The 20,115-nt window shown below is 47.8% G+C and overlaps 1 long non-coding RNA gene across 1 annotated transcript; it reads left to right on the forward strand.

Annotated features, from left to right (window-relative positions):
- The first annotated feature begins 1,976 nt into the window (after positions 1–1,976).
- LOC127044395 (uncharacterized) lies at positions 1,977–18,275 on the forward strand. The gene is made up of 3 exons (XR_007772481.1): positions 1,977–2,101; positions 15,302–15,499; positions 18,111–18,275. It is a non-coding gene; the product is annotated as an uncharacterized LOC127044395 (long non-coding RNA).
- The last annotated feature ends 1,840 nt before the right edge of the window (positions 18,276–20,115 follow it).

Raw genomic sequence — 20,115 nt, forward strand, 5'->3', positions numbered from 1 at the left:
ATAACCAATAATGCTAATTGCTGTGGAACACTGCTAATGTGGGCCTAGCAAGAACACTATCAGACCCTAGCCTGTAAAATCTAACCTAAAAGCTCTATTGCCCTCCCAGAGAGGAATGGCTTTCAAAGGGCAACCCGGGCTAGGCCTAGGAAACCATAGGGCTTAAGATTGCTCATATATGTACTTGTTCGCCTGCCACCCTGTGAATTTATTTAGGATATTTTATTGCAACCAACATCGTGGATATATGGTATTTCCTTTGTGCAATCACTAGTAAAGAGATATATTAGACTTGAGGGTGAATCGTTAATAGGAACCCACTAGGTTCTATAGCTGCATGCTTTACAGCTTCTCCTTGTCTTGATGCTCCCTTGTGGCAGTTGTCACTGGCTTTAATGCTAGTTCCTGCAACCACATCCATTTGCAGCTCCCCAGCTTCTGTATTGTCCCATTGTGGAGCTCTGCTGTTCCCCTTCCTTGCTGCCCCCTACGTACTGTTCTAGCTGACCCTAGGTAGGGGACAGATAGTGGTTTGTATGGAGTCACTATTGATTGGATCCCAAGAGTACTAGGGGAGAAGAGCATCCGGGAATTACACTAGGAAATTCCTGTTGTAAGGCAAGATCACATTCACATTCTAATTTCACTGTTGCATGTAAAAAGGTGAAAAATATATAGCAAAATATATCAGCTTTTATTAAAGACAGTTTTGTCTGTGAAGGTGTAAACACAGAGAAGAGATGGAGATTACTTAGGATTGTCCAACAGGAAATAACTGGGAGTAATGAGATGGAACAGAACAAAGGAAAACTACAGGAGGCAGAATATCAGGAAATATATCCTGACAGTGAAGTTTATTAGACTGTGGACTAATTTCCCGAGGGAAGTGGTGGAAGCTCTATCTCTTGAGTCATTTAAAGCTTGACAAGACAAAGCACTGAAGAATATTGTGTAGGGAACAGCCTTGCTGCAGTTGGAGTGGGATAAACAAGATGGTTTAAAAGAATTTTTCAGTCTCAATTTATTTTATTCCACAATCAAATATTATGCCTTATTCAGGGCCAGTTCAGACAAGACTGGCAAATTGGCAGCTGCAGAGGATTCTCCCCACTTAGGGACAGGTTGAAATGTTAATATAATGTTCACTGATTGTTCTCCAGTGCTGTGTAGTATGGAGTATGAGCTGTTTCATGCTGATTTAGAGCCCTGTGGTGGTAACTTGAGCCTGTTAGGGAATTGGGAAAGCTCCCCCTCTATTGCAACCTTGGTTGGGATGGAGCACATGTTGGTGAAAAGAAGGAACGAACAAGCTCACCAATTCCAGACACATTCCCTATTGTTTTCCCCACTCCACTGACCCCGTTGACCAGAACCCTACATGTGGCATAGTTGAGAAATTTGGGGAAGGTGTGAGATGCACTGAGTCTTGGACCTCACAGTGTGGTAGGGACTTGGATGGGCAGCTGAATGGTTTCTCTGAAGGCCCTGTATTTGCTGGAACCAGCCTTGACTGTGATGATTTACTCCAAACAGCACCTGTCTTTTAGTCATTTGGGGATTAATCCTACTCTCAGTGCAGTCAATGCAGCCAGGATTGGGACCCACAGGTTTGTTGTTTCACAAAAATGACTCTGATTGAAGTTGAAAGCTGTCAGTGCGGGCCTGCTGAGGAAGCAGGGCATGCCTGCCTGCAGTGTCATTCTCTAGCAATCACCATGGTTCAACTATGCATGGGATTTTTTCAGCTCTGTATTTGGTATGTGCAAATACACAAAATGAAAGGGCAATAACAGCACAACTAGAGCACATAGAGACAAATGTTTAGAAATCTGTGAACAATTCCATGTGATTTTCTTGCTTGTTTGTACTTCCTGAGGCTCTTGCTATATGAAAAACTCAACTCTTCTTATTAGGAATGTTTGGTCCATAGAGTTTTATTTCCTGTGCACAGACATATTCCCTATTAACTGAAATTAACAGTAATACATTTCATTCTTCCAGGCTGAGGTCCTGAGGAAATTTGGGCAGTGCCAGAAAATTAAATAGAATACTAATCTTATGCGGCACATCTTGTGGATCTGTTTTCTCTGGAATTATACAGGTAAATTTCCTGCAACCCTTAGTGACTGCTACAAGTTATTTGACCTTTGTTATTGGTCTTTCACAGTTTGTAGAAGAGGAAAAAGGAACAGTAACTCTTTGTGTGGTGACAATCAGCACTGATACCATGCAGTTTTCACGAGGTATTATTTTACTGGCCAGACACATGAACTGAATGTTGTCAGTCTTGCAGCCAGAGGCATAATAAATAAGCTGCTGTGGTTGTTGTAAAAGAGGAAAGCAAATGGTTCTAGAAGCAATAGAATTGCTTTGAGTGATTCAGAGAGCCTGCTCCTCTTACACACCTGTGGATGTAAGTGTAGATGAGGGAGTGTTACTACCCAAAACACAGCAGCTGTAGAGAGTGGCCAGAAAGTCCCATGTTTACCCATGTTACCTACTGGTCTCCATTTCAGGTAGAAAACTGTCCCATGAACTTTCTTTCCTCTGACCTAATTTTACACAGTTTATTTGTTGAAGAATTAATTCTGTTATATCAAGAGCCCCATTTATTTTTTTTAACCCAACAAAGAATGGCCACATTAACTTCTAGCATCACTTGTTTTACCTGTTACTTCCATTTTCTCTCTTCTATTCCTTTTAATAGTTTTAACATTTGCCTTAGTTTTCTAATTTCCACAGGTGGTCTTTAATTTTTCTTCAATTTATATCTTGTTAATTGCATTTCACTTCATCACTTTGTCATCTGTTATCTCATATCTTGTTTTCATAACTTCTGTATTCCTCTTGATTTTCCACAGTACAGTTTGAGTATGAAATATTCACTTTGCAAAATTTCCCTCACATAAAGATCATCAATAAGTGAGCTGAAAATTATCCTTATATCATTATATTTGGCAATAAGAAGGGCAGCATTTAAAAAATTTCCACCCTACAGCTGCATCTCATCACTGATCTATTTAAATTTATTAATCTAACTAGAAGGCATATGTTTCCCATTACAAACAGTCTCTAAGTGATATCTATGAGCTAGTTTTAGGAATAGATCTTTGTAATTTAACTACTTTGGAGATATCAGGAAAATATATTCTTCTGGTTCAGTGCTAAACAACTATAAGTCTTTAGTTTGAAATATCTGAGGCATATGCTCACTTCTCCTTACAAGGTGTGTAAAGTAAATTTGGATCCATATAATTGGAAAGAATGGTCACTAAAACCAAATGATGTAATTTTAAGGGTTATGTACATGATCAGAACAAGTGGAACAGGAATAACTCAGCTCCTACTTCCCATTGTGTGGATTTTCTACAGAGACAGAAATAAAACTGATAGGAACAGTTTGGATTCCTAATCCGGATGCAGTTATACTGGTATAAAGGTGCCTTATACTAGTATAGCTTATTGCCCTCCCTGTACAAAAATAGCTACACTGTCATAAAACACCTTTATATCAGTGCACATATATATACACGTTGTGACAAAGTTCCTCCTCTACCTTGGTGAGTCCTGCGCTTATTGGCAGATTTGCTCACCTCAGTGATTTTCCCCACAGTCTGGATCAACTCCTCCTGTGTCTGATCAGGAGTTGGGAGGTTTGGGGGAACCCAGGCCCACCCTCTACTCCAGGTTCCAGCCCAGGACCCTGTGGATTGCAGCTGTCTATAGTGCCTCCTGTAACAGCTGCATGACAGCGACAACTCCCTGGGCTACTTCCCCATGGCCTCCTCCAAACACCTTCTTTATCCTCACCACAGGACCTTCCTCCTGGTGTCTGATAATGCTTGTACTCCTTAGTCCTCCAGCAGCTCTTGCTCCCTGGTGCCTCTGGGCTGTCCCCTCCCCTTTGCCACATTTGTCTGCCCCACCCATTTCCCTCTGCGGCCCTGATAGTCCTGCCCCAGCCCTGCAGCTGTCCCCGTGGTCCCTCTATCCCATTCCCAGCTCGCCCTTTTCCCTCACCCTGTGCTCCCCCAGCCCTGATCGGTCCCTCCCCTCGTGCGCCCACGCCCCCTCCCATGCGCTTGTGCCCTTCCCCATTTGGTTTCCCCTTGTTCACCGCACCCCCCCTCTGCCATTGTCCCCCCTAATCCACTAGTGCAACTAGAGGAGCCGGAACTCCCCTCTGCGTCGGTGCCCTGAAACCCTCCCACCCCTAGGTCCTTGGTTGCTCCCCACCCCACTTTAGCCTTCCCTTTCTGGCGCCCTCCTCCCCTACCTGCAGCCTAGCAGGGAGGGGTGGTTGCCTCCTTTCCTTCCCCTCCCCTCGCTGTTTGTCCCCCTCTCCGCTCTCGTTATGGCGGAGGACGTGACGGGGGAGACCCCTCGTGATGCTCCCACCGCCCCTCCTCCACCTGCCCCTGTGTCCACTGCCCAACCCTCTACCTCGGCCGCCACTGCCGATCCACCTACCACCGCCCCTGCTGGGGCACTGGTGGCGGCGAGTACTGGGGAGACCTCCGCTGCTGCCACATCTCTCGCCCCTTCCGATTCGGGGGGAGCCCCCCCCAGCCGGTGGGAAGGGTCGGGGTGGGAAGAAGGGTAAGGGCCCAGCTAGAAAGGCCAGGCCCTCCGTGGCGGAGACTGCCCCCGCTGCCGCGACCTCACTACCGGCCGCGGCATCCCTCCCAGCTATTCCCCCCACCAGCTCTGCGGGTGTCCCTCCCCCGGCCCCCAGGGCGTACGCCCAGGTGGCGATGGCCCCCCCGCCTGCCGCTGCTTCTCCGAACGCCACTTCTGCTACCATCTACAATGGCTGGGGCCCCTTTCCCACCTTGACTAGGAAGCACGGCATCCGTTGCCTCCTGGTGCCCGCCTCGCCCCACTTGGAGACCTACGTGTGGGCGTTGGCGAGGGTGGTGGGGCCCACGGCCATTGTGGCGGCCTCCAAAATGTACGGGAAGGTGGTCTTCTTCCTGGCATCGGAGGCCGCCGCCCAGGAGGCGGTAGAGATGGGCCTGGCGGTGGGGGGCGTGTTTGTCCCCCTGGAGCCGTTGGAAGATCTGGGGGTCCGCTTAATCCTGACCTCCGTCCCTCCCTTCCTGCCCAATGCCGCTCTGCTGCCCGCCTTTTCTGCCCTGGGGCGCCCCATCTCCGTCATCAGCCCTCTCCCCTTGGGCTGCAAGGATGCCGCCCTGCGTCATGTTCTCTCGTTCTGCTGGCAAGTGCAGCTTCAACTGCCACCGGCGGTGCGTGATGGAGAGGCGCTCGAGGGGTCCTTTCTGGTCCCCTACCAAGGGGCCCACTACCGGGTGCATTATTCAACGGGGGAGGCCCGGTGCTACCTCTGCCGGACGATGGGGCACGTCCGGAGGGACTGCCCCTTGGCCCAGCACGGAGGAGCGTCTGGGACCCCCGAGCCCCGGCAAGGCGCCGGCCCTGTCATCACCGGTACCCCTGGCTGCCCGGCACCCAGAGCTGCCCCTCCTCCTCCTTTTTGGTCCACCACTGTGGAGGAGGGTGCGGCGGAGATACTGCTGGACATGGGAGAGGGCTTGTCCCAGGGGGAATCCTCCCTTGCTTCTGCTGTCCCACCACTGCCTCCCCGAGTCCCTGAGCCATTGCCCTTGCCCCCCGACCCGACCCCTGTTAGCCAGCCCCCGGATGATGCCATGGAGGGCTGGTCTTTAGTGCAGGAGAAGCGGGGCAAGCGGAAGGCTCGAGCCTCATTACATCCTTCAAATTCGGAGGCCCCCCGGAAGAGCAGGAAGGGGGGCACCGATGACGAGCCTTCTACCTTGCCCCCTGATGACTCCCGTTCTGTGGTGCCAGCTGGGAACATCGTGGCAGCACCGGAAGGTAAGGCTGCCCCTCCTCTGGGGTCCGTTCCTGTGGAAGCCCCCGAGTGAGCCTCTCTCACCCCCTTCCCACTCGACGCCTCTGCAAGTGCCGCGGTGGGTATCGCCTCGGGTGCTGGCGGAGAGGGCTCTGGGGTGGTGGATGGTGATCTCCCTTCCATCCATGAGGAGATCGAGGCCCTGGGTCTGACCCCGTCACGCAGGTGGAGGACGACCCTCTGCTAGCGGGCCTCGATCTGGGCGACCTCACCCCGGTCCCCCTGTCCCCGAGTTCCCTTCCCCTAACCGCTGCTTCTGCTCCCGTCTCTGAGGGTCCCCTGGAATCTTCCATCAACCCGGCTGCGGGTGGCACTCTGTTGGCGGCCGCTGAGCCCCTTGGGGCGACGGCCAGTGCCCCGCTGCCGAGACCCGGTTCCCAGGGGGTGTCCCTCTTGAGTGTGGAGAGCCCGCCCTCCTTCCTAGGCAGGGGCCCCGTTGATGAACATCTATCTCTGGATGCCAGGGCTGCCGCTTGTACTACAGTGGCTGAGCCCGGCATCATTAGGGTCCCCTTCCCACTTCCCAGATCCCTGAGCCTGGCCAGGAGGAGCCATCGTCCTGCAGCTCAACTATACAGGCTCAGGATCCTGCCTCTGCCCCCTTCCCCAATTCTCTCCCTGGTACCCGCCCTACTCCTGTTAGCCCTGTCCTTGTCGCCCCCGCCTCCTGTGATGCCAGTGCCGCCCCTGGGAATGCCCTCCAGGAAGTGGCTTCAGTGGTTTTTCTTTGTCCCAACCTACCAGGGGCTGCTGTTCTCCTTCCGCCGCCCCTTGTTGAACCGGGGAGCGGGGCGGGTCTTGGGGCGTCGGCCCAGCGGACGCCACGTCGGGGGTCTGCCCCCTGCCTGCCCGTCTCGGTAGGCCATGGGGCTGTGACGGGGGCCCCACTGGGGGACAGTCATCAATCGGTGACCCGCCCCCCCATGCGCTGAGGGAGGAGCTGTGGGAGTTCCTTGAGGACATCCGTGGCTCCCGTAACAAAGTCCACCTTGCGCTCCGGTGGGGGGGGGGGGGTTCCATCATATTCTCTGGGCCACGAGGGCCCTCATGGGGGAGGGTAAGAGGACTGGGAAGCAGGCCGCCGCGGCCTACCGGCGGGTCTGCCTCTTCCGTGACTCTTTACTCACCTACGGGGTAGGTCACGGATTGCTGCACGGCCTGCCGGAGGCCATGGGCATGTCTGCCGGTGAGGACCCCCCCCCAGCCCTCCTCATGGCACCAATCATCTTTGCCACTTTAAACACCCGGGGCTGTAGGATGGGTCTCCACAGGAGCCAGGTGCTCTCCTTCCTCCGGGAGGGGGGGTACTCTGTGGTTTTCCTGCAGGAGACCCATACGGATCCGGCCGCTGAAGTTAGCTGGCGGCTGGAGTGGGGGGACGGGGCCTACTTTAGCCACTTCTCGGTTTGTGCGGCTGGAGTGGCGACCCTGTTCTCCCCCGACCTACGGCCCAAGGTGCTGGGGGTCAACAAGGCTGTGCCGGGCCGCCTGCTGCACCTCCAGGTCCGCATGGAGGGGCTTGTGGTTAATCTCGTCAACGTTTACGCCCCGACATCGGGCCCGGAGAGGTTGCTTTTTTATCAGCAGGCGTCCGCCTTCCTCGGCTCCCTGGATCCTCGTGAGTGCCTGGTCCTGGGAGGGGACATTAACACCACCCTCGAGGAACGGGACCGCTCGGGCACCGAGCAATGCCCAGCCACCGCGATCATCCTCCGGGAGATTGTCGAACGCCACTCCCTGGTGGACGTCTGGCGCGACCACCACCTGGACGACGTCTCGACGTTCACCTTCATCTGGGTGGAGGCCACTTCCAGCTGGACCGTATTTACCTGTCACGTTTCCACCTTTCACGGGCCCACTCCTCCAGCGTTTGGCTGGCCCCCTTTTCAGATCACCACCTTGCCACCGTGACAGCCTCTCTCTGCACGGAGAGGCCGGGGCTGGCCTATTGGCACTTTAATAATAGTTTGCTGGAGGATGCGGGCTACATGGCATCCTTCCGGGAGTTCTGGCTGGCCTGGCAAGGGTAGAGGCGCGCCTTTTCCTCGGCGCGGCAGTGGTAGGATTTGGGGAAGGTGCGCGCCCGGCTCTTCTGCCGTGACTACACCTGGGGCGCCAGCCCACGGAGGGATGCAGCGATAGGGCAGTTGGAGCGGGAGGTCTTGGAGCTGGAGAGGCATCTGGCCGCCAGCCCCGAGGATCCATCCCTCTGTGGAGTGTGCCGGGAGAAACGGGAGGAGCTGCGGGCCCTTGAAGACCATCGGGCCCGGGGTGCTTTTGTTCGATCCCGCATCCACCTCTTTCGGGAGATGGATCACGGCTCCCGCTTCTTCTACGCCCTGGAGAAAAGGAGGGGGGCCAAGAAGCACGTCACCTGCCTCCTGGCGGAGGATAGCACCCCCCTCACGGATTTGGCAGAGATGTGCGAGAGGGCCAGGGCCTTCTACGCAACTCTTTTCTCCCCGGATCTGCAGGGCCGTCTTTAGGCATAGGCAGAATAGGCCGCGTAGGGCCTCACTCTGCCTGGGGGCACCTGTCATAAACAGATAGCTAAAGGTTAATGTTCTTTTACCTGTAAAGGGTTAACACAGGGAACCTGAAACACCTGACCAGAGGACCGATCAGGAAACAAGACTTTTTCAAATCTGGGTCTAGGGAAATTTTGGGTGTGAGTCCTTTGTTCTTGGTCTGTTCTTTTCTCGGCTCTGAGAGTGATTTTTCTATCTCCTGGCTTTCTAATCTTCTGTTTCCAAGTTGTAAGTACAAGGATAGTAAGACAATAGGTTTATATTGGTTTTTTTTTTGTATTTACATGTGTGTAGTTGCTGGAGTGTTTTGAATTGTATTCTTTTTGGATAAGGCTGTTTATTCATTTTTTTCCTTTAAGCAATTGACCCTGTATATTGTCACCTTAATACAGAGACCCTTTAATGTCTTTTTCTTCCTTTTTATATAAAGCTTTCTTTTTAAGACCTGTTGGAGTTTTTTCATTAGTGGGGACTCCAGGGACTTGAGTGTGCAGCTCACCAGGGAATTGGTGGGAGGAAGAAGTCAGGGGGAAAATCTCTTTGTGTTAGATTTACTAAGCCTGACTTTGCATACCCTCTGGGTGAGGGGGAAGAGAGATTAGATCTCTCGGTACTTATGTTTCCAGGACTGGAAGCAGGGAATCTCCTAGGGTCGTCCAGGGAGGGGAGCCTGGGAGGAAGTAACAAGGAAACAAGGGGAGGGGGTTATTTCCCTTTGTTGTAAGACTCAAGGCATCTGAGTCTGGGGGTCCCCCAGGGAAGGTTTTGGGGAGACCACAGTGAGCTAGGCACTGTATAATTCCTGGCTGGTGGCAGCGATATCAGATCTAAGCTGGTAACTAAGCTTGGAGGTTTTCATGCTAACACCCATATTTTGGACGCTAAGGTCCAGATCTGGGAAGAAATGTTGTGACAGCACCACTCTGCAGGCAGCCCAGACAGTGTAGAAGCAGGGCTGCCGGGTTCTAGAGAGAGCCGAATGCAGCACAGTCTGAGGAATGGGATTGTCTGCTGGGGTCTCTGGGAAGGGGAGGAGGTAGGGGTTGGGGAAGGAGCTCACCTGTGAGTGTGACTCTTTCCCCACGGCTGAGGTGAGGTGAGGCAGGCTCTGTGGCTCTGGAACCAGTATCCTTTGTTGTCCTCCATAACATTCATTCTTCTCCCCCCTGACCCACGGAGCACCCCCTCCTTTCTCCCTCCTCCCCAGGAGCACCCCTCTCTCTCTCCTCCCTCCCCTCCGTCAGGGCTGGGTTGAGTGAGGTGCTGGGGGATAGGTGGGGGGAGGGCTGGCTAGCTGCCTGCTGAGGAATGAAAGTGAAAGTAACTCACTTCCTCGGCAGGCAGCCAGGATTGGAATGTCACACAGGGTTTGGCTGGGGTTAGCCAGATGTGTGAAAAATCAGGATAGGGGATTGGGGTACAGTGATCAGATATCCCTATTTTATAGGGACAGTCCCAATTTTGGGGTCTTTTTCTTATATAGGCTCCTTTTACCCCCCCCCCCCCATCCCTGTCCTGATTTTTCACACTTTCTGTCTGGTCACTCTAGGTGGGGGTAATTGGTGCCTATATAAGACAAAGCCCCAAATATCGGGACTGGCCCTATAAAATCAGGACATCTGGATCTGGCTACCCTAGCTGGGGAGCGCCTCTCCCCCGGGCTGGCAGCTGCCAGCGATCCATCTCATCCGGGGGGAGCTGCACAGGGCAGGATGAGCTGCTGTGGCTCCATGGGTGCCCCATCCCTGAGATCAGATGCTGTGCTAACTTCACCATGGTCCGTAAGGCTGGTGGTGGTGCCCATTGGCGTGTGATTGGACCTGAGGGTTTCCTGCTGCTGTTGCCACTCTGCACGCCAAGAGGTGGATTTTGGGGTCCTGCAGTTTTCCACCTATCTCCTCCTCTACTGCAGCTGTTGGACCAGAGGCTGGGGGGTGAGCCAAGCATGAAAGCAGTACTATGTTGCCATTTAGATTGTAATTTAATAACTTTGTTTGCCAAAAATTCTTGCTAATAATTCTGAATCCAATTTCAATATTTTTTTAAATCAATATCTTAGCCAAAAACAGAAAATTAAGTTGTTGACAATTATTAGTGACAGGTTTGGTTTGAGGCAGGGAATGGGCCAGTTTTCATCAGAGAAACAAAAAATGTTGACTGACTTTCCTATAGCCTGTTACTCCTGATAAGAGTCCTCCAACAACTGTAATATGCTCATCTCCTTACTAGTGTCTAAAGCAGGGGTCGGCAACCTACGGCACACGTGTCAAAGGTGGCAGGTGAGCTGATTTTTCATGGTATGCAGCAGTAGGCTGAGCGGCTCAGCCCATCACTGCTCTGGGGTTCCGGCTGCTGCCCTATTGCCAGCTAGGATACCAGCCATCGGCCCCACTCAGCACCTGCTGCTGGCCTGGGGACCCCCAAGGAACCCCAGGCTGGCAGTGGGCTGAGCAGGCCAGCTGAACCACTCAACCTGCTGTCAGCCTGGGGTTCCATTCACTCAGCCGGCAGCGGGCTGAGTGGGCTGGTGGTGGGCTGAGCAGGGCTGGTGGGGGGTTGAGTGGCTCAGTCTGCTGCCAGTCTGGGGTGCCAGCAGCACTCAGCCTACTGCTACTCTGGGGTTCTGGCTGCCGGCCCCTTGCCAGTCAGGAGTTCAGCCGCCAGCCCCACTCTGCCTCCTGCCAGCCTGGGTGAGCAGAATCCCAGGCTGGTAGCGGGCTGAGGGGGGGTGGCGGCCGGGATCCTGGCTGGCAGGAGTTGGTGGTCAGAACCCCAGACCAGCAGCGGGCTGAGCAGGACCTGGGATCCTTGTCTAGGGTTCCAGCCCGCTGCCGGTTTGGGGTTTCATTTACTCAGCTGGCAGTGGCCTGAGCAGGACCGGTGGCCAAGACCTCAGATAATAACAATATTTTATTTATATAATATAGACATAGAGAGAAACCTTCTACAAACATTAAAATGTATTACTGGCACGAGAAACCTTAAATTACAGTGAACTTGGCACACCACTTCTGAAAGGTTGCCGACCCCTGGTATAGAGTGACCATATGTTGTACTAAAATTCTCCTGTTTTTTTTTTTTCCCTGTGAGTCAGTATAACTTTTGCCAGCCCAGAAGTTGGGCAGCCAATATTTTACATTTTCACAATGTTTTCTCCAACTTTCATAAAGTAAATACATAGTTAATATGAGTTAAAAAGGCCAGGGACACTTCATTATGAAGAATCTGTACAGCAGATCATGCCCATAGACGATCCAGAAAAGAAATTCGAGGTTGAATTTTTTAATGTTGTGATGGATAAAGCAGTATCTGCTGTTGATGATGAAAGGTTTAATACCTTGCAAGTACACCATGAACAGTTTGGATTTTTGTATGACATAACTAAATTCAACGAAATAGGAAAACAAGAGCAACTAATGACAAAGTGCAAGAACCTAGAAAGCCTCCTGAAGCACGGTGATAGTTTTGATTTAAATGGACTTGAACCGTACGAAGAATTGAGTACACTGTCATCAATGTTGCCACATGCAAAATCGGTGATGGACATTGTACAGTTTATTCACACCCGCAAACTTGTTGACATATATCCTAATGTGTACATTGCCACTCGTATTCTACTGACAATTCCTGTAACAGTAGCATCAGGAGAACGGAGTTTCTCAAAACTAAAGCTTATTAAAAACTATCTCCGCTCTACAATGAGTCAGGAACACTTAACTGGTCTTGCTATTCTTGCAATCGAACAAGACACGACTTTGTCTTTGTCATACGATGACATTATTACTGATTTTGCAGCCAAAAAAGCCAGAAAGATTGCTTTTAATTAAAAACAAATCTTTATTTCAATACCTCCTCATATAAATTTCCAATAAAATTTTGATAAATTAAAAAAAATATATTATTTGCATCATTCTGTCATATCAGAATTTTTTTCTATAGTGCTGCTTCTTTAGTGCTAGTCCATCAGCATTACAGTGTGCTTAATTAAGTTAAACTGGTTTTAATAACGTGAATGTGGCAAGTTTTCCAATACTGTAAGCTTATGTTTGTGTTGCTAAGAGCAGATCAGGCACAGAGGCACCAGTTTAATAATCTCGCCAGGGCACCATAAATCCTAAGGCCGGCCCTGAGGCACAGGGTTGGGATGCAGGGAGCTCAGGGTGGGGGTTAGAGTGCAGGAGAAGTGTGGGGTGTATGAGGGGGCTCAGTGCAGGGAGTTGGGATGCAGGAGGGGTCGGGGGTGTACACGGGGGCTCAGAGCAGGGGGTTGGGTGCAGGAGGGGTGTGGGGTGTATGAGGGGGCTCAGGGCAGGGAGTTGGGGTGCAGGAGGGGTGCAAGGTGCAGGCAGGGGGCTTAGGGCAGGGAGTTGGGTGGCAGGCTGCAGAAGGGCTTCGTGCTCCAGGCTGGCTCCCTGCATGCCTGCCCTGTCACTGTCCCCACTCAGGAAGCACTGCGGCCCCTGGGGGGGGTGGGGGCAGAGGGCTCCATGTGTGCTGGCCTTGCCCCACCTCCAAGTTTTAGTTTCTTGACTGTGCCAGGGTAGGGACAATGCTTCTAATAGATTGCACCTTTTAACTGAGGATCTCAAAACACTTAACAGATGTTAATGAATTTAGCCTCATTTTGCTCCTGGGTGGTGAATAGCTATCCTGGCCTACATTTTACAAAAGGGAAAACTGAGTCTCAAATTTTCAAAAGTGGCTTCTACTATTGATTTCCTTAATTCTGAATTCAAAATTGAGATGCCAAAAATGAGAGGCCATTTTTGAAAACTTGGGCCTAAGTACCTTGCTTGAGGCCACAGAGGAGTCGATGTCAGAGGCAAGAGTAAAACCTCCAAATCCTGACTCTGTGTTGTGCTCTGACTGCTAGACAATACAGACCCCCAGCAAAGCCACTGCTGGATTTCTTTTAGATTCACTTGTCCACAGATCACTGTGATTGTTTATACAGGACAATAGTGTAAGCATCTTTTCCGACATATTACATGTACAGTTGTGCATACAATGCTGCAGTAGCTAATCCTAAGTAACAAAAAAATGTGCATAAGACACTTTTTACACATGAACTACAGAAAGATGAGAAAGCAGGGTCTGGCCAACTTAATGGGAGTGTGTGGAGTGGAAACCCCATCTATGCTTTACCCCAGTCCGTGGGCTGGTAAGGGCCTGACACAGTTTACAGCAATTTTAGCGATGCTCTAAATTGTGCCCAGCATCCTATAGCCGCAAGAGGGGTGCTCCAGCCATGCCCTGTTTGCCTGGCTATGCACCCTACATACCTCCTATGCCAGGTACTGCAAGGGGTGGGTAGGCTAACCAGAGAGCCAGCATAACCAGCACTATTGCCACAGGGAGATTCCCTTATACTGGGAGAATCCTTAGGAGGCTGGGTAAGCTGTCTTCGTAGCTCATTTTGCCACCAGAGCAACACAAAGAGTCTGGAGAACCTGGTCCTTTATGGTCTAGTTTTGTCACTGGTTTTTGGGCACTGGTTTTCTATAAAAGGTGTGTGTTTGTTTCTTTTTTGTTTTGTAAACTTCTCAAATGGATTAATTTATTTGACATATCTGTCTATCGTGTGAAGTAGCTTCATAGAATATCAGGGTTGGAAGGGACCTGAGGAGGTCATCTAGTCCAACCCCCTGCTCAAAGCAGGACCAACCCCAACTAAATCATCCCAGCAGGGCTTTGTCGAGCCGGGCTTTAAAAACCTCTAAGGAAGGAGATTCCACCACCTCCCTAGGTAACCCATTCCAGTGCTTCACCACCCTCCTAGTGAAAAAGGACAATCACCACGGACAAGAAGGGCATGATCCTGTAAGTTGCTTGGAGCTAAAGGCACAGAGCATCTTGCAGCATTGGACCTTCTAGTGAATAGTTGTATGCTGTGGAGCTTCACTCAGTTCAATACAGGTCCGTTTCCCCTGCCCCCAAAAGCTAGCAATTGAAATGGTCCACCGGCACTAAAAGAGCTGAAAACACTAGAATCTCAGACATCTGTTTTTGCCTCTGTTTTCAACTGTATTTAGACTGTGAAGATATTGCTGTAATCTGTTTCTTTTCTTTCATTCTTTTTGCTTTCCTGAGGCATGTGACAGTTCAAAAGGCAACATCACTAAATATTAACTGTTTCTTATTGTAGTGTTGGCAACGTTTTAGCCACTGCTTCCTCTTAAAATAAAGGCAATAAATAAAAGAAAGAAGATTAAATAAACGTAGAGACTGTCAACACAGTAAAGCAGTCTGAGTGAACAAAAAAAGTTGACAAATGATGATTAACACAAATCTTGTGTCACGTGTTCTCTGGCTTTTATCAAGATATTTCTAAAAGTTAATGATCTTCTGCAAAAGAGGAGCCTTGACTTTAGAGAACTCTGTGGGTTTGGGAAGGGGAATAAACTCCTGCAGATGGCAGAGAGCAATACGAGGAGGTTGACGTCTTAACAAGCAAAACAGGAATACAGATGAGAATGCAGTGAGCAGTATGGTACTCCCTCCAGATTTCTGTTTTATATTAATTATGTGGATTAATTTAATTTTATACAATGTGTACCGTATTTCTGGCCTCCATCCCGACAGCTTCTTCCTCCTGGAGTCTAACAGTCCGTCTACACTTCATTAAAAGCAAAGACCACACTTTCTATATCAAGAAAATTGACATTTTATTCTTATTTTTGATTTATGAAGAAAAATACTTTGGGCCCAACCATGCTTAGAGTTTTGTACAGTTTTTAGGCTGGTGATCAGTGGCTGCCTTGAGTGATAAGTTACCTTCAGCTGTTTCTCCTGCCTCCCTTTTAATACTTTGGTCTGCTGACAGTAAGGCCTTGTGTCATAAACAGATGGTTAAGGGTTAATGTCTCTTTTACCTGTAAAGGGTTAAGAAGCTCAGTGAACCTGGCTGACACCTGACCAGAGGACCAATAAGGGGACAAGATACTTTCAAATCTAGTGGAGAGAAGTCTTTGTTTGTGCTTTTTGTTTGGTTCGTTGTTCGCTCTCGGGACTGAGAGGAATGGGACATCATTCCAGGTTCTCCAAATCTTTCTGAATCAGTCTCTCATGTTTCAAAATAGTAAGTAATAGCCAGGCAAGGCGGATTAGTCTTATGTTTGTTTTCTTAACTTGTAAATGTGTCTTTTTGTTGGAAGGATTTTTACCTCTGTTTGCTGTAATTTTGAATCTCAGGGTATGGAGGGGGGGAGTCCCTCTAGTCTATATGAATCTGAGTACCCCGTAAAGCATTTTCCATCCTGATTTTACAGAGATAATGTTTACCTTTTCTTTCTTTAATTAAAAGCTTTCTTTTTAAGAACCTGATTGATTTTTCCTTGTTTTAGAATCCAAGGGATTGAGTCTAAACTCACCAGGGATTGGTGGGGGGAAAGGAGGGGGGATGGTTAATTCTTCTTTGTTTTAAAATCCAAGGAGTTTGTAACTGTGTAAGCCTCTCAAGACAACCCAGGGAGGGAAGAGTCTGGGGGGGAAAAGGTGGGGGGATGGTTAATTTCTCCTTTTTTTAAGACCCAAGGGGTTTGGGTCTTGGGTTCCCCAGGGAAGGTTTTGGTGGAACAGAAGTGTGCCAGACACGGACTTCTGGCTGGTGGCAGCGTACCAGAGTTAGGCTAGTAATTAAGCTTAAAGGTGATCATGCAGATCCCCACTTTTTGGACGCTAAAGTTCAAAGTGGGGAAAAAACCTTGACACTTTGATCCTGCAATAAACTCTTGGGGTGGACAGACTCCTGCACTGACATAGGTGCTACTCCTCCAAACAGATCTAAGTTAGGAGTTGAGATGTTATCATATTGTACTAAAAATAATTCAATTTATTTAATGAGTTAAAACAGTTTGGCTGCTGCTTTCTTCAGAGAACAAGCAGTGTTGGAAAGAACACCCAAAGTTGTCTCATTTAGCAGAAGACTGCTGAAAACGTTTTGTTAATGTGGCTTTGTCTCTCAGTTTGCTATCTTCATTTCCTCTTCTCAGTCAGTGTTATGTGATTGCTGATCATACTTCTGGGTTGGTTTTTTTTTTTTTTTTTTTTTTTTAATCAGGATGCATTTCAAAGTCTATAGCATATTGACATAAACTGGTGCAGAGTGGTAATAATTAATTTAGTCACATTATAAGCACATTATGCCCAATGCTTTAATCTCTGTCAGTTCAAAAGCACATTTCATCTTTATATTTTGCAATCTGCGTTGGCAATCAGCATAGCTAGTTTTCAGAGATGAAAATAAAACCACATTTCTGTGCTGATCTGCACAGCTGGATTTCCACACACGCTTTTTTCTTACAGGCAGATGAGCCACTTAGAACTTGCCAAATATTGGTACTCCTAATTCCTGCTGTTGGCTCTGTCAATCCCTAATGCCAGACATTCTATTCCTGGTAGGTTATTAATTATATGAGCTTCCCAAAATTAGTCTTCAAATGTATTAGAAAAAAGGGGATTATCTCAAACAGCATCACTAAAAATAATGGTCCTGATTCTGCTCTGCCTACCATCTTATATCTGGATGAAAGAAAAATAGGTATGGAGAGAACAAAAAAGAAATTAAAATTTCTAGATGAGTGAGACAAGGAGGGGACTGGGGGTAAACAAGATTTTGAGGCAGGGGCTTGGAGGAACAGAGCTTATATGGGCTTGCCACGTCTGGGGTCCCCTACTTCTACTTGTCCTGGAAATTCTGGCTGAGGCTGTAGTGAGTTAGGTAGAAACACTACTTATGCTATGGTGATGAGTACATTATAAAATGTAAACCCCCGATTCTACAGACTGATTCAAAAGGGTTACGCCATGTGCCCATCCAAAACCCTACTGAAGTAAATAGGTCTGCATTTGGTCACATGCATGTTCTCTCAGGGATCTGATTGTAGGGTCAGGGCCATAGATACTTAAGCATGTAAAATAAATCTGAAATAGAAAAAGAAGAGTGCAGTCATTTATGTAGATAGGACCTTGATAAGTTATGCTAGTAATGGGCTAGCTGCTTAAATAATCAAATTAAACAATTTACCATCAAGGCTAATTCCAACTAGAGGTCACAGATCCACACATGGGAGCTGTTACTTCAGGAGGGAGATGTAAGGTAACCCAGTTTGTCCTGTTTCACTGTCTGAGCACCTAAACCTTTTCTAACATGACTGATTTTAAAGAGATTTAAAAAAACAGTTCTGAAAAGTAAATAAATGTAAAATGCTTTACATCAGATAATTCTCACTTGTTTTCTAAAGTAAATTCATCATCATTTAACTGAATATCATATCATATTTAACTGAACAAAGTTAATAGACCCTCAGCAGGATTGAAGCTGTTCACTTATTTGTTAGACTACAGCCTCTTTAATTAAACAATGGAGGGAATTTACAGATATTATTATACTGACCAGTGGAGGGCTCCTTATTGTTACATGAATGCACTAGAAGCCAGGAGAATTACAGTCAAATATACTTACTACAAAAAGATGGATATGAAGGCTACAAAAATCAAATAATATGCATTCCCAAGTTTGTACAAACATCTAGGTCCATGGAAAAATGTTTTATCATTTAGACTTAAAAGTACACTGTCAACCTAGTTTTTTTTAATCAGTATTCTTTAAATAGAATATTCTGAAGATTTTTTTTTTTAATCCTTAAACAGCACTCTAAGAATAGTATTTTTGTTCCCCTGTTTTAAAGATCGTCCTGTGGGTCCCCAGGCCTCCAAGTCACAAAGCATGGATAGACCTGTGCATGCATATGGAGCCTCACTGATTGAATGGGGTGGTGTGCAAACGTGGAGATCTGCCGACATGCTTCAACATGTCTGATTTGGGCCTTTTATCAGTTTCTTCCTTGATGGATGTCTTTATATACACTTAACTTCATTGTTTCTCTATAAAATTGTGTCTAAAGCACAGAGTAAACAGACTCAAAAAAATAGAGAAATTGAATTTTGCTTGCTAAGTTTTTTCAGTTTTAGCAATTGAAGTTATTTTAACACTGTGTTTTCTTTCAACAAAATATGAAGAGTAAGAGTTTTGTTTATGGGGACAGAGTGGTGCAGTACATTTTCCTTTTCCTCTCTAGAAATGCAAGTCAATTAAAATGAGATCTGATTGGCACTCTCTAGTCCCAGTTTGTGCATACTATTGCTAGCTAGAACGTTATACTGCAACCAACATCCCAGCACATCATGTAATATGTGTCTTTGTCTGTGGCTGGTCTATATGGTGAACTCCTTTGGATATGGATCATGCCATATTTGTTTGTAGAGCACCAAGCTTGCTGTTTCGGCTCAAATACTAATATCATAAAACCCATGTGAGCTCGCACAGCCAGCAGTCTCTTCTGTACAAAGGCCCAGACCATGAATGGAAGGGATGGTCTTAGTTAGGATGAACAGTAGGGGCTCATTTGTTATACCAATTATATTAGACCAGTAAAAACCAGCAGGATCTTATTAAAGGGGACAAGACAAAGATGCCACTTTTATTATGATAACAATTTGATTTATGACTAATAACTAATATCTTAATTCTTATACACACACACAAACATTCACATTATACCTAATACCTATACACACACATTCACACACACCCCCACATTCATCAGGTCTTCTGCAGCTGCTGCATAGTTACCAGTCCTGAAGATAGCTTAAGTTCATGGCTTGATTTTGTAGCTTGGGTTCGTAGCTTGTGGCGGCTAACTGGCCAGGAAAGCCAGGCACAAGGACAAGCTGGATCTCTGTTGGGCAGGCACTGATGTCCTTCCATGTTGGCAACAGAATGTTACCCAGAGTCTCTCATCTCACCCTTCTTTTTTATAGGCTTTTAGTTTGGATTCAAAGTCTATAGGTCTTGCTGTGTCACGCTGCCTCTGGGTTTAGATTGATCACCCATCAATTGCAGGCGTGACTTTCAGCCTTGAACCTGGCTTTGATCTTCCTTCTGTTGATCTGTTGCCCTTTTCTTATTAGGGTGGATGCTTCTTATTTTGTTTAGGGCTGTTGTCTAGGTCTTCAGCCGTTGGTATTTGAACTTTATCTCATCAGGACAGGCTGGGGCTGGAGGTTGATTCCGTCATTCATACATACCTCAATCACACATCTAAACTAAACTGATAAGCTTACAGCAGGGTTTGCAAAAATGAAGGTTGGAGGAAGCTTTTACAAAATGGAGTGAGTGTTTTAAAATGGGGTTTGAATTACAATATGGAACAGAAGTTACAGTGTAGGCAAGTGTAGTGAATGGTGAACAGAAGTTACATTAATAAAGTGAACAATTAAAAACAATTTCATTTATCAATTCTACACATTCTTGTAAAAGGTGTGTATTAATGTAGTTTTACTCAGATGGGTAGTCTCACACGGACACTTCTGGGGTGGATTTCAGAGGGATTATGTGAAGAATAAGGTACCACTCAATGTTAGTGATGGTGGCAAATTGGGCACTGAGGATCCCTCTCAAACTGCCATTGGAGGCACCAGAATGCTTTTCACTCATCTGAGAGAAAGGTGTCTGTCTGTTTCAAAAGGACATCATTTCGGGTTAGATAATAAAATAGCAAAAAGCCCTGAAGTACGGGGAAGCAGTATAACTTTATGTGTAGAACAGTTACTTCTTCTTTGGGTGCTCCATTTTAGGTGTTCGTGTGCCCTTGAGCTTGTACTCAAAGACTTTTGATAGCAGTGCCCGGTTGT

The sequence above is a fragment of the Gopherus flavomarginatus genome, chromosome 2 (assembly GCF_025201925.1).
Source record: "Gopherus flavomarginatus isolate rGopFla2 chromosome 2, rGopFla2.mat.asm, whole genome shotgun sequence".
Classification (NCBI taxonomy): domain Eukaryota; kingdom Metazoa; phylum Chordata; order Testudines; family Testudinidae; genus Gopherus; species Gopherus flavomarginatus.